This window comes from Phacochoerus africanus, chromosome 6, assembly GCF_016906955.1.
Source record: "Phacochoerus africanus isolate WHEZ1 chromosome 6, ROS_Pafr_v1, whole genome shotgun sequence".
Lineage (NCBI taxonomy): Eukaryota > Metazoa > Chordata > Mammalia > Artiodactyla > Suidae > Phacochoerus > Phacochoerus africanus.
The window spans coordinates 7,404,148-7,416,249 of record NC_062549.1 but is presented as its reverse complement, the minus strand read 5'-3'; the positions used below and the strand labels follow the sequence as shown (position 1 = coordinate 7,416,249).

The window sequence follows — 12,102 nt, the reverse complement described above, 5'->3', positions numbered from 1 at the left end:
TATGGAAGTTCCCAGGCTAGGGGTCAAATCGGAGCTGAGGCCTGCGCCACAGCTACAGCGATGCCAGATCCCAGCTGCATCTTCACACTCCGCCCCAGGTCGAGGCAAGGCTGGATCCCTAACCCACTGTGCAAGGCCAGGGATCCAACCTGCATCCTCTTGGACATTATGTGGTTCTTAACCCACTGAGCCACAATGGGAACTCCTGATTTTAGAATTTTTAAAAAGTGTTTTCGTGGGGTGCTTTTGTTTTGTTTTGTTTTTGTAGCCTGCCAACATGGCACTGCCCTCAAGTCACTTACTCCGTGTTACTCTTGTTCCTCTGGAGTCAGCCTGCTTTTGGGGCCTTCTCAAAGTTAACTCTAAGTCATGCTTTACTCCCCCTCCCCCCCAGTTAACTGTCATTGTCTTCGAGAAAATCAAGCCTGGCAGGAACTCCTCTCTCTATTCCTCCTCTTCCCCCTCCCTCTATAAATGCCTAAAGCAAACTCGAATCTCAGAGCTAAATCCTGACCCAAGAACCTACTGAACTGCTGCTATCTTACGGGCAGGGTGTGGTGGGGGGAGAAGTGAGAAGTTCCAAACAAGACGGAATCTTTAGTGTTTCAGGCTGTTCTTCTAAGAGTTGTGTGGGCTTAACATTTGGTCTTGGGCTGCTATGATGCAGAGCAGCAGGAGTCCTTTCCTGGGAGACAGGTTCTCCAGATGCTCGTCCCAGCCGTGTCATCAAGGAGCCGGCATCCCTGTGTACGTCACCTGACCTTTCCGGGGCTTGGTTTTCTCATTGGAAATGTGAGCCACTTGTCTAAGGAATCGCTATTTCCCATTAGGTCCAAGGTTCTCGCCTTTTACTAAAGCACAGAAGTTAATTCTTGGACCCCAGATGCCTGGAGAATTGTAATTAGGATTCTTTTATGCTCTTGATTTTTCACGTTCAGGGTTATTAACCACAACATCATACTGTGAAGACATTAAGAAGAGGTCTTTTTCCTCCTCGGAGCTTAATATACACACACTGGTTCTCCTTCTGATGGGGTAGGTCATTCTGAATGACCTTGTACTGCTTCAAAGAGGGCGGTCAGGGGAGGCGCCGCAGACCCAGGGGAACAAATTCAGGTTACGAACCTTAGTTCATTATGAGGCAACCACAGCTCGTACAGGAATTAGATACAATCTAATTTGGTTTCACACGGAGGATTTTTTTCTTTTTCTTTTTACAACCTCAGCCGTAGACATGGAAGTTCCCAGGCTAGGGGCTGAGTCAGAGCTAGAGCCGCCGGCCTACGCCACAGCCACAGCAACACTGGATCTGAGCCGCATCTACGACCTACACCATGGCTTGTGACAATGCCGGATCCTTAACCCACTGAGGGAGACCAGGGCCTGAACTCACATCCTCATGGATACTAGTCAGGTTCTTAACCCTCTGAGTCACAACAGGACCTCGAGGATGGGTTTTGAAGTCAGAAATATCAAGGTTGGGATCCTATTTCACCACTTAATAACTGTGAGTCTTGGGTAGCTTATTTCCACTTTCTGAGCACCAGTTTCCTCCCATGTAAACAGAAATAACAACCCTGGTTTATGCAGCAGCTATGAACACACGATTAGTAACATACGGAAAAAGCTAATACAATGTCTAATATGTAGCATTTGGTTAATACATATTGCCTCCCAACCCCAATGAGCTAGACTCTGGGCAATGATACAAAAAAGGAACAAAGGAGAGGCCTGGCCCACAGAGGGCTTGCAAGAATTCTTAGGGAGATGGACCCTCCATCCCTGGTCACTGCTGTCCTAGATGAGAATCTGAGAGACTCTGCACCACAACAACCCACCTCGACTGGTCCCATAATTCTTATTCGCAGAAATTTGATGAGGTTGTAAATGTTCATTGTTTTAAGATGCTAATTTTTCCTCCTTTTTAGGGTTGCACCCACGGCATATGGAAGTTCCCAGGCCAAGGGGACTTCCAACTGGGGCTGCCGCTGCCTGCCAGCCTGTACCACAGCTACAGCAACACCAGATCCAAGCTGTGTCTGTGACCTACACCACGGTTCGTGGCAATCCTTCACCCACTGAGCGAGGCCAGGAATCGAACCTGCATCCTCATAGATACTAGTCGGGTTTGTTACTACTGAGCTACAACAGGAACTCCGAAACTGCTAAATTTTGGAGTAACTGGTTACATGGGAATCCATAAGTATTATAGAGAGCAGCCACCAGTTGGCGAAGAGCTGACCACATCCATCCTTTCCTAGAATGACCGCTTTCATCCTACAGGGATAGATACCAGTGCTGGCCATGGGTTTGCATTTTCTGACCAAAGAGCTTTAACTGGCACCAAAATGCTCTGGGGATTATGGAATTCTTGACCCACAGGTATAGAATCCAAGCAGTGAAGCATATAACCAGAAGACCTACCTGACGGCAAAAGAGATGCAAGAATAGGCTTGTGACTAAGAAACCCACTGGTCATATGCTTACTTTTTTTATCCAAAAGTAGCCAACCAGAGATAGTTGGAATGGCTCACTGAAAGAAGAGTGGAAAAAACAACTTGGAAACAATACTCTCTAAGGATGGGCTGCCATCCTTCAAGATAGAGGATAGGCTTCCACACGGTACTGGGCCCCCCAAGGAAGAATATATAGGTTCAGGAGCCGAGGGGTAAAATAGGAACAGCCCTACTTTTCATTACTCCCAGGGACTTGCAGGGAGCATTTTGCTTCCTGTCACTCACACCCTGAGGTCTACAGTGTTTGAAGTTCTAGTCACCAAAGATGAAGTCCTCTTGCCGGGAAATGGCAAGAGTCCTTTTATTTTTCATTTGTTTATTTTTGGCCACACCCACAGCATGTAGACGTTTCAGGGCCAGGGACTGAAGGTGATTCACAGCAGCGACCTGAGCCACTGCAGTGACAGCAGTGGATCCTGAACCCACTGCCCCACCAGGGAACTCCCTCGAGTCCTTTCAAATAGCAAGGTAGTGCTGGCACTACAGATCTTTGAATTTCTTGTGTCAAGAGACTAACAGGTAAGACGGGGAATACTGATTAGCCAAAGGATATGGGGCTGGTGTTATTCAGTGCGAGCAGGAGAAAAGCGTATAGGAGACCTGACCCACACCAGTGCCTCCTGCATTCTCTTGCCTGTTGTAGCTGTGAGTGGACACGTCCAGCAACAACGGTCTAAAAAGGAGTACACCTTAGGCTCAAGACACTTCAGAAGGGAAGCTGTGGATCACCCACCGAGGCCCCTGGAGATGATATCAGAGGATGCGGGGAATTGGCAACAGATAATGAAGGAGGGAAGAGTCGATATTACTTGTAAACCTCAAATCAACTATGGCAACGGAGGCTGCAGTTGGTCCCACCAAGCTCCTTCTACTGATTTTTCTTTTAGGAAAAGAGGCCCACACAACGCATGGAGATTTAATTGTGTGGCACAAGGCATGGACTGTGGCCGGCCACAGGGTTTCCATGCAGCTCTCCTTCAAGAATTCTTGCTGCAGGGAGCACAGCTGGTTGGCAGCTCTAATGACCAGCTCTTTGGGAAAATGAGGGAGCATGGCGCGGTTACTAGGGCTAGGCTGTTTCTTCCTCTTTTAACGGCAACCTTTGCTTAGGTGCTCCTAGCTACCCCAGCAAAGACTTTATCAGAGCAGTGGGGTACACCGAGACCCTTCCGAGCGTGCTCCCTTCCACCTCTCCTCCCATGGGCATCACTCACGAATCCTGATCTGCAGTTCATCCCACATGCTCCTCCTCCCTCCAACCTTTTCTTTCACAAGCATCTTTCTCATCATCACACATCTTTAACAAAGACTTACCACTTGGCAACCGTGCCCACCACACATCTTTAACAAGTTCAATTCCATCTCGCATCCATTTCTTGGAAACCTGGAACTGAAACTGATTTGGGGAGAAGTGTCATATTTACACACTGACTCTTTCTTTCTTTCTTTCTCTTTCTTTCTTTCTTTCTTTCTTTCTTTCTTTCTTTCTTTCTTTCTTTCTTTCTTTCTTTCTTTCTTTCTTTCTTTCTCTTATTCTTCTCTTCGTTATTTCTTTCTTTCTTTCTTTCTTTCTTTCTTTCTTTCTTTCTTTCTTCTTTCTTTCTTTCTTTCTTTTCTTTCTTTCTTTCTTTTTGTCTTTTTGCCATTTCTTGGGCCGCTCCCGCGGCATATGGAGGTTCCCAGGCTAGGAGTCCAATGGAGCTATAGATGCCAGCCTACGCCAGAGCCACAGCAACACAGGATCCGAGCCGCATCTGCAACCTACACCGAAGCTGACGGCAACGCCGGATCCTTAACCCACTGACCAAGGGCAGGGATTGAACCCGAAACCTCATAGTTCCTAGTTGGATTTGTTAACCACTGCGCCACGACGGGAACTCCAACATTGACTCTTTCTAATCAGGGAAATGCTGTCTATCCACTGACCTAAGTCTTCTTTGAGGACCGTTAATAAAGTTTTATTATTTTTTTCCATGTAGGACCTTTGTATTTCCTTTTAGGCTTACTCGTAAACTTTTACTAGTTTTGTCACTATTGTGAGAGGGGGCTTTCCTGACAGGTGACTGGCCATTTATTCTACTGTGTCGTGATGGTCTGTTTACTTGTCTCCATCAGACTGACCCCTCTGAGGGTGGAGACTGGGTTCATCTTACTCACCAGTGTCACAACTGCTGAGTACACTACTTGACACATAATTGGAACTTTATAGACTCTTGCTTGATTAATCACACAATTAAATAATAGCTGAAGTATGTGCTGCCCCAAACTGTCATTCCACCAGTAAAAGGAAAATGTAGTGTATATTTTTGCCAGCCTTTGGAACTAATCCTTTTGCTACAGAGAGAATTGAGTACTTGCTGAATGAACTCCAAACCAAGTGCCCTGCAAGGCATTTATCGTTGCAAGTAGCAGAAATTGTTCAGAGCCTTCTTCTTGGCTCCTGTGACCAGGTGGCTGCTCTTGACCTTGCAGCCCGAAATTCCCCTTTGGGAAGCCACTCCCCCTTAGCTTTCCGACCAAATTCTACTCATCCTTTTAAGGCTCCGATTTTCACTGTCATGTTAACTTGAGAAGAGTTTGGGCACCCCTTAAACTTCAAGAAAATGCTTACTTTTCTGAAAATACAGACAACCATGAAATGTATGCTTCTAACATTATATACATGTAAATTACATATATAAACATATGGTCAACAGGACTTATCCATGAGCTGATTCCCAGCTGTGACCAGACTTGCCATGACATTTAAGACTCATTCAATGCAAAACACAGAGATGAGAACAAACAAAACAAAGCAACTTACGAGAAGAAAGTTTAAAAAGGAAAAATTGTCATTTTTAACCAGGGATAGATTAGATTCTGTAGCTCTGATACATGAAGAGAAAGATAAAATTTTCTGCAAAAAAAACCCCAAAACATGCGATTTTGGAAATGAAAAATAGAACTGCAGGAGTTCCCCTTGTGGCTCAGTGGTAAGGAACCTGACTAGTATCCATGAGGATGCGGGTTTGATCTTTGGCCCTGCTCAATGGGTTAAGGATCCAGTGTTGCTATGGGCTGCAGTGTAGGTCACAGATTCAGACTGGATCTGGCATTGCTGTGGCTGTGATGTCGGTTGGCAGCTGCAGGTCGGATTGGACCCCTAGCCTGGGAACCTCCATATGCTGCAGGTGCTGCTCTGAAATAAATAATTAAATAGCTAAATGAATAAAAAATAGAACGGCAAAAATAAAACGTGCAGTAGAACTCGAAGCTTGAGTGATTCTCCCAGAAAAGCAAAGCAAAAAGACCCAAAGAAGGGAAATAGGAAAAACATCCTAAGAGAATGAGAGGCCCAATCCAGAAGTTGTAAAAGATCAGAGAAAGTGGGGTAGAAGAAATATCCCATAGGGTTGGGAAGAAATCTTTCAGGAGGACTTTCTGGAACCGAAGTCTTCCATCCCCAGACTGGAAGAGTCCACCTTACACAGGTGCACAAAGGGTGGCATCCTCATCTCAGCACCTGGCAGGCAGAACTCTAAGTTGGCCCCTCAGACACTGCCTGTGTGATGGCCCTGAACTAGGAATACGATGGACCTAAGTGCAGTGATTAGGCTAGGTTATCTGCACAGCTGACATGAAAAGAGGGAGATTGTCTCAGGGGGCCTGATCGAACATGATCTGACCTGAGACCCTTCCAAAGCAAAAAGTTCTCTCTGGTCGGCTGCTGAAGAGAAAGACAGAGTTTGGAGGCACAAGGTTAAACGGATGCCTTGTTCCGTCTTCAAGATGGAAGAGGCCACAGGTGGAAGTTGTGGGTGGTTCCCAGCTGACAGCCAGCAAAGAAACGGTCCTATCATAGCGAGGAACCGAAGTCCAAGAATGAGTTTGAAAGAGATTTTTTTTCACAGTCTCTAGACACGACTCAGCCAGACTGACAGTTCCATTTTAGTCTTGCGGTGCCTGGAGCAGAGAACCTGTTCACACATGCCAGACTTGGGACCTGCAAAACTCCGAACTAAAAAAACAAATGAGTGTTGTTTGAAGCCACAAGGTTGGCAGTAATTTGTGATGCAGTGATGGAAAATGAATATAACGACTCTCGAGTCTAGGCAGAAGATCTTACAAGCTCCCAGAGATGGGAAAAAACTATATGCAGGATTATGGATCAAATGGAACTGAATAACGAAATTCAGATGCTACGGAACAGTAGCTTTCCAATTCTGATGTCAAACTATTTCATCTAAGAAGTCAACATAGGAAAAAAACTATCAATCAAGTATGTGGGTGAAAAAAATTGTCATAGAATCACTCAAGTACTTTGCATTCCATGCACTATTATCAGAAACCAGACAGAAAATGCAGTCCACACAAACTAGAGCATAAGCCCAAGGACGGGAAGAAAAGGATTCAGAAAACTGAGAATTCAACCCAAGAGAGGCAAAGCTCATCTCCAGGACTATGGGCACAGAAAAGCTGGAGTTGACAGCTGTCCTGTAATCTTAGAGAACAACTATGTGAACTGGAAACAGGTTAGAGGCTACAGGAGCGATTCTTTCCACAAAGGTAAAATTGATAGGTTAGCTAATGGATTGGATGTTTTGAGAGATTTTTACAATAGTGGCAGAATTACTAAGAATGGGAGTTCCTGCCATGGTACAGTGGCTTAAGAAGCCGACTGCAGCAGCTTGGGTTGCTGTGGAGGCACGGGTTCAATTCCTGACATGCCCTCCGCCCTCCCGCCCCACCAAAAGCAAACAACAACAAAGTAAGCAAACAGGTGAGTCAAACGAAACAGTAACTTTTAGGAAAATGTAATAACTACACTCCATGTGGCACAGTATGTGTAACAGAGTATGTGTGACATTGGCTGTTACTGTCTGTGCAGCCGTGACAACACAAACACTGTGTGTGGGGGATGGGAAATGGGGAGTGGGGGGGGGTTAACGTTGCTGTGCTCCGTTGCGGAAAGTGAATGGACTAACGCTAAACAATGTAAAGTATCAATGTACCTAAAGCCTATTGACCTAAGGCCTGTGGCCTCCCTACAGTTGTATTTTGAAATCTGATCCCCAAAACGGGGTGGAATTTGGAGGTGATTATTAGGTTGTGAGGGTGGGAGCCCTTGTGAATGGGGTGAGTGGCCTTTTAAAGAGACCCCAGAGGAGTTCCCATGATGGCTCAGTGGAAATGAATCTGACTAGAACCCATGAGGATGCAGCTGTGATCCCTGGTCTCGCTCAGTGGGTTTAGGATCTGGTGTTGCTGTGAGCTGTGGTGTAGGTCAGTGGCTACAACTCCAATCTGACCCCTAGCCAGGGAATCTCCATATGTCACGGGTGCGGCCCTAAAAAGACAAAATAAATAAATAAAGAGACCCCAGAGGGGTCTTGTGCCCCTCCCCTGTGAGGCCACCTGGGAATCAGGAAGCAAGACCTCAGCAGACCCGGTGATGCTGGCACCCTGATCTTGGACTTCCAGCCTCCAGACCTGCGAGAAATAAACGTCTGTTGTTTTAAGACACACCAGCTACGGCATGTGCAGCCCAAATGGCCCGAGACAACGGGTGATTGAGAGACGGGAATTGGCTCCGTGATTTCTGGTGGCGGTCTCTGCAGAATGGGTAATAGGGGCAGAAATAGCTTGTTACACCACCCCCCAACAAGCCTTAGAGAACTCTAGGACTTACAGATCAAGCACCCTTTAACTAAAATAAATACAAAAACTAAACTTAAAGAAGGAAGGACTGGAGGGAGGGGGAAAGGGGGGAAAAAGCCGGAGCTTGCAAAGAGGAATCCCTTAGCGATTTGATGTGCTGTCTGTCTGGGAATTTCGTTTCTAGGAACCAGGAGTCGTTTCCATAATCACAGGCTGGCAAACCCTTAGCTGGGGTGAACCAAGACAGGACTGCTTTGGTTCCTCTTCTGATGCAGATCCTACTTTTTAAAAGAACAATTGGGAATGTGGGATGGGGGGAGGGGAGGGGCATATTCTGTGACGTCATCATGGGCTTTAAAAATATTTGAGCAGCAGTAGAGGTGAGAGAAGGGTTCACAGGATAGAAGCGACACCTCACTGATATTCTGTGGGTTTCCTTTTGATCTGTTCATGTGCAAAGCCCTCAGTGGATTTGATCTGAAAATGATATATTGGGGATTTTCTTGCTAGAATGTGTAATTTTCTAACATGATGTCTTTGAAACACGTAATGAAGCTGCACATGTAATGAAGCTGCCAGGGCCAAGGCAGTGATATTCTCAGGATAACTTTAGATTTGACGCAATAGGATTATGAAGGGAAGAAAAAAGTGGAGAGACTACCCTGTTTATAAAGAAACCCAGGGAGAAGAAGAGAGCAGGTGCACTCAGGCTGCAGAAGGTAGGATGCTTCTCGGGTGATCTTGGGGCAAATGGCGTCTCTCTTCTGATCAACTTTTACTGCTTCCATAAATGGGGAAAGATGAGTCATGTCTTATGAGATTGTGAAGGTTGGGAATTTTGATCTAAAAGGTCTAACACTATGCCTGGTAGGCCCTCAACCAATGTCACATGCGCACGCGCACACACACACACACACCTGCATACACACACATCAAGGAAGCAAGCAGAAAGACCAGAAGAAGTCAGATCCTACCTGAGTGACACCTTCCTGTCTCTTTCTCTTTGCTTCCATATCTCTTGAAATGTTACCTCTACTGCTTCTCACTGTCTCTACCTGTCCTCCTAAAATCTCACTCAAGTATCATCACTGAAAAGAAATGTAAGGTAGTCCCTTCCTTTGCAGAGTTCCTGATCCAGTACGGAACACAGATTTGGGGGGAAAGTGCTAATGCGATGACTGCTCCACCAAGGTCAAGGACAAGGATGGAGGTCAGCTGGATGGAGGTCCTTCGCCTCAAGCTGAACCAGACAGCGTTCTTGCAATGGGATGGCACTGGGCTGATGGCCTAAGCTATAAAATGCGTGGAGGGACACTGCCTCAATGCAAGGCTGCTTCACGACCTCATATAAAGACATCGGCGCTTTGTGCACGTTTGTTCCGGTGGGTGGCCACGAACAAGATACTCCATCAGATACGGTTATTTGTTTTTTATATCAGATATGGTGGGTTTGTTTGTCCATTCGTCCCTTCATGTTTTGAATGTTACAGCCATGCCCCGAGCTGGAAATACAGAGATGAACAGAAACAGTCCCTTCCCTTGAAGTGTTAAATATCTAACAAGAAAGACTTCTCAGAATTTAAAGCAGTGGCAAAATAGAGACGTCATGGCTAGCATAATACAAACACGAAGACACTTGTCTTTGATATGCAACGACCTGGAGGTTTCTGTATGAGTAGGCGGATAACAGGGAAGATGTATGGAGTTTTCCAAAATTTGTGGGCATGGTAAGATTTGGGCAGGTACACGTGGAAAGGGAGAGCACCCCAGGCTCTGAATACTGGCTCGGGCAAGCCTTGGGGTGACAAGAGCAGGGAATGGCTTGGAGAAGGGAAATACTGGTCACCAAAAAAGCACGGTGATTCTGTGCGGGAGCTGCCCTGCAAGAGCACAGGAATCTTCCTTAGAGATTCGCACATTCTGAGGCTGTCAAGGGTCCATCCGCAGCAAGGCAGCGTCGCAGACTCAGAAACTGCCTGGGTTTAGGTGAAATGAGCCAGATCTCAGTCATTTCACTTGATAGTGGCTTTCTATTAATAGCAGTACCTCTTAAAACCGAATTCCATTCAACGATTTACAAAGAATTTGCATGTTCAACTCCTCCCCATCCCGGGGGATCTGTGTTATAATCTCCACTTTACAGATAAGGGATGAGTTGCTCAGCAGCCATGCATCTCTAAGTTCCATGAGAAAACAGAATCCAGAGGTTGACTAAAGGGTCCAGGACAGCTGGTGACATGTTAGTATACCCTCATAATTTGGACACTGTTGAAAGGAGCAATTTAATTTAATTTAATTTAATTTGACTTATCTTGTTTTATTTTTATTTTATTTGACCTATTTTATCTTATCTTGTTTTATTTTACTTTTGACAGTGCCTGTGGCACGTGGAAGTTCCCAGGCCAGGGACTGAACCCGCAGCACAGCAGCGACCTAGCTGTTGCAGTGACAATGCTAGATTCTTAACCTGCAGCACCACAAGGAGACTCCTGAACTGAGCAATTTTAAAGATGGTCCATGCTATACTGAAGCAAAGTTGCTGTCAAAATGCAAATGAGGTCAATCTACCTTTAAATAACAGTGACTTCTGGGCTTTATATTTTCAAACAGCCCAGGTTTTAGGTCTCCTTAAATGATAAGGAGGAAATTCTAGGGGGAAACAGAAGAAAGTAACAGCAAGGTAATCTTGAGCTAAACTTCAGTTGTGACTCGATGAAATGCACTGAAGAAGAAAATGGAAAAATGCCCTCATAGAAGGATTTTTGAGGGTAGAAAATCGTTTTCCAGAAATAGAAGCAGAGGGACCATTGAGAATATACCTGAAGGCCTTCACACTCCCGGCTTACTCACGGCAGAGCAAGAAAGGCAGCAAACACCCCATAATAATAACAGCATCATCAGTGCACAAATACAGAGTTGACTCAATTTGCCTTTCCCATATTCTCCATTTGTTCCATTTAATCCTCTTTTCATTATCAGGACCAACAATCAAACTCCACACTTTCCCGTCAACCTACTTCATCTTCCACATCCTCTCTTAAGACATCCTTCTTGCTCTGTTTTGGTTTTTTTTTCCCAGGTAATCTACACTCTAGAGTTGTCTCTTGCTACCCAATATAATCTCCACTGTCCCAGTATTCTTCATGTTTAATTTACAAATCACAGGAAATCATTAGATCTCAGGCATCAAGGGTGTTCAAAGTTTAGCCAGCATAATCACTCACTCATCAGTGGGCTCTTGTCTACAGCATTCTTGACAGATAGCCTAATAGAACGGTGCTGGAGCCGTTGCAGTGATAGGAAACGCAGTACTAACCAAGGCACCTGCTTTTGCCCTGGGCAGCTATTTATCAGTAAAAATCTCTGCATCTCAAGAGCAGTCAAAGCTTTGACTTCTGCTTTAAGGTGCTTTAAATAAATGATGCAATGCTCTTTCTCTCCAACCATGCTGCAAAGTCCTAAAAGCTCCCTGAGGTTTGTACATCCTCATCTCTTGAACTATTTCCCTATTTTTATTCTCAGGGCTGCAGGTACAGCACATGGAAGTTCCCAGGCTAGGAGTCGAATCAGAGCTGCAGCTTCAGGGCTACGCCACAGCCACAGCAATGCCAGATCTGAGCTGCATCTGCAACCTATGCTGCAGCTCACGGCAGTGCCAGATCCTTAACCCACCAGGCGAGGCCGGGGATCAAACCCGCAACCTCACGGCTCCTAGCTGGATTCGTTTCCGCTGTGCCACGTTGGGAACTCCAGGGAACTCCTCTGCTTTTATACGGCATATTTTATTCTTCTCCCCACCCCATTTTATGTGGTCACTTTATCCAAAATGGGCCAAACTAATGCATTAGTTAAACACAGTACGTCAGATGTGTTTTTCCAGCACATAATAAAATACAATTGCAAGTTCCTTCCTCACTTTATATAGGCAAGAAAATATTTTAAATGTTTT

The 12,102-nt window shown here is 45.5% G+C and overlaps 1 long non-coding RNA gene across 4 annotated transcripts in view; it reads right to left on the bottom strand.

The window, feature by feature from the left end:
- LOC125129007 (uncharacterized) overlaps window positions 1-12,102 on the bottom strand; it is a 76,326-nt gene that overhangs the window by 45,785 nt on the left and 18,439 nt on the right. For 3 of the 4 annotated variants that reach the window (XR_007135385.1, XR_007135382.1, XR_007135383.1), the window contains one exon: window positions 2,959-3,912. The exons of the other annotated variant lie outside the window; for it this stretch is intronic. This is a non-coding gene — a long non-coding RNA (uncharacterized LOC125129007). Of the gene's footprint in view, window positions 1-2,958; window positions 3,913-12,102 lie in introns of those variants that run through there. 4 annotated transcript variants of the gene reach the window in all.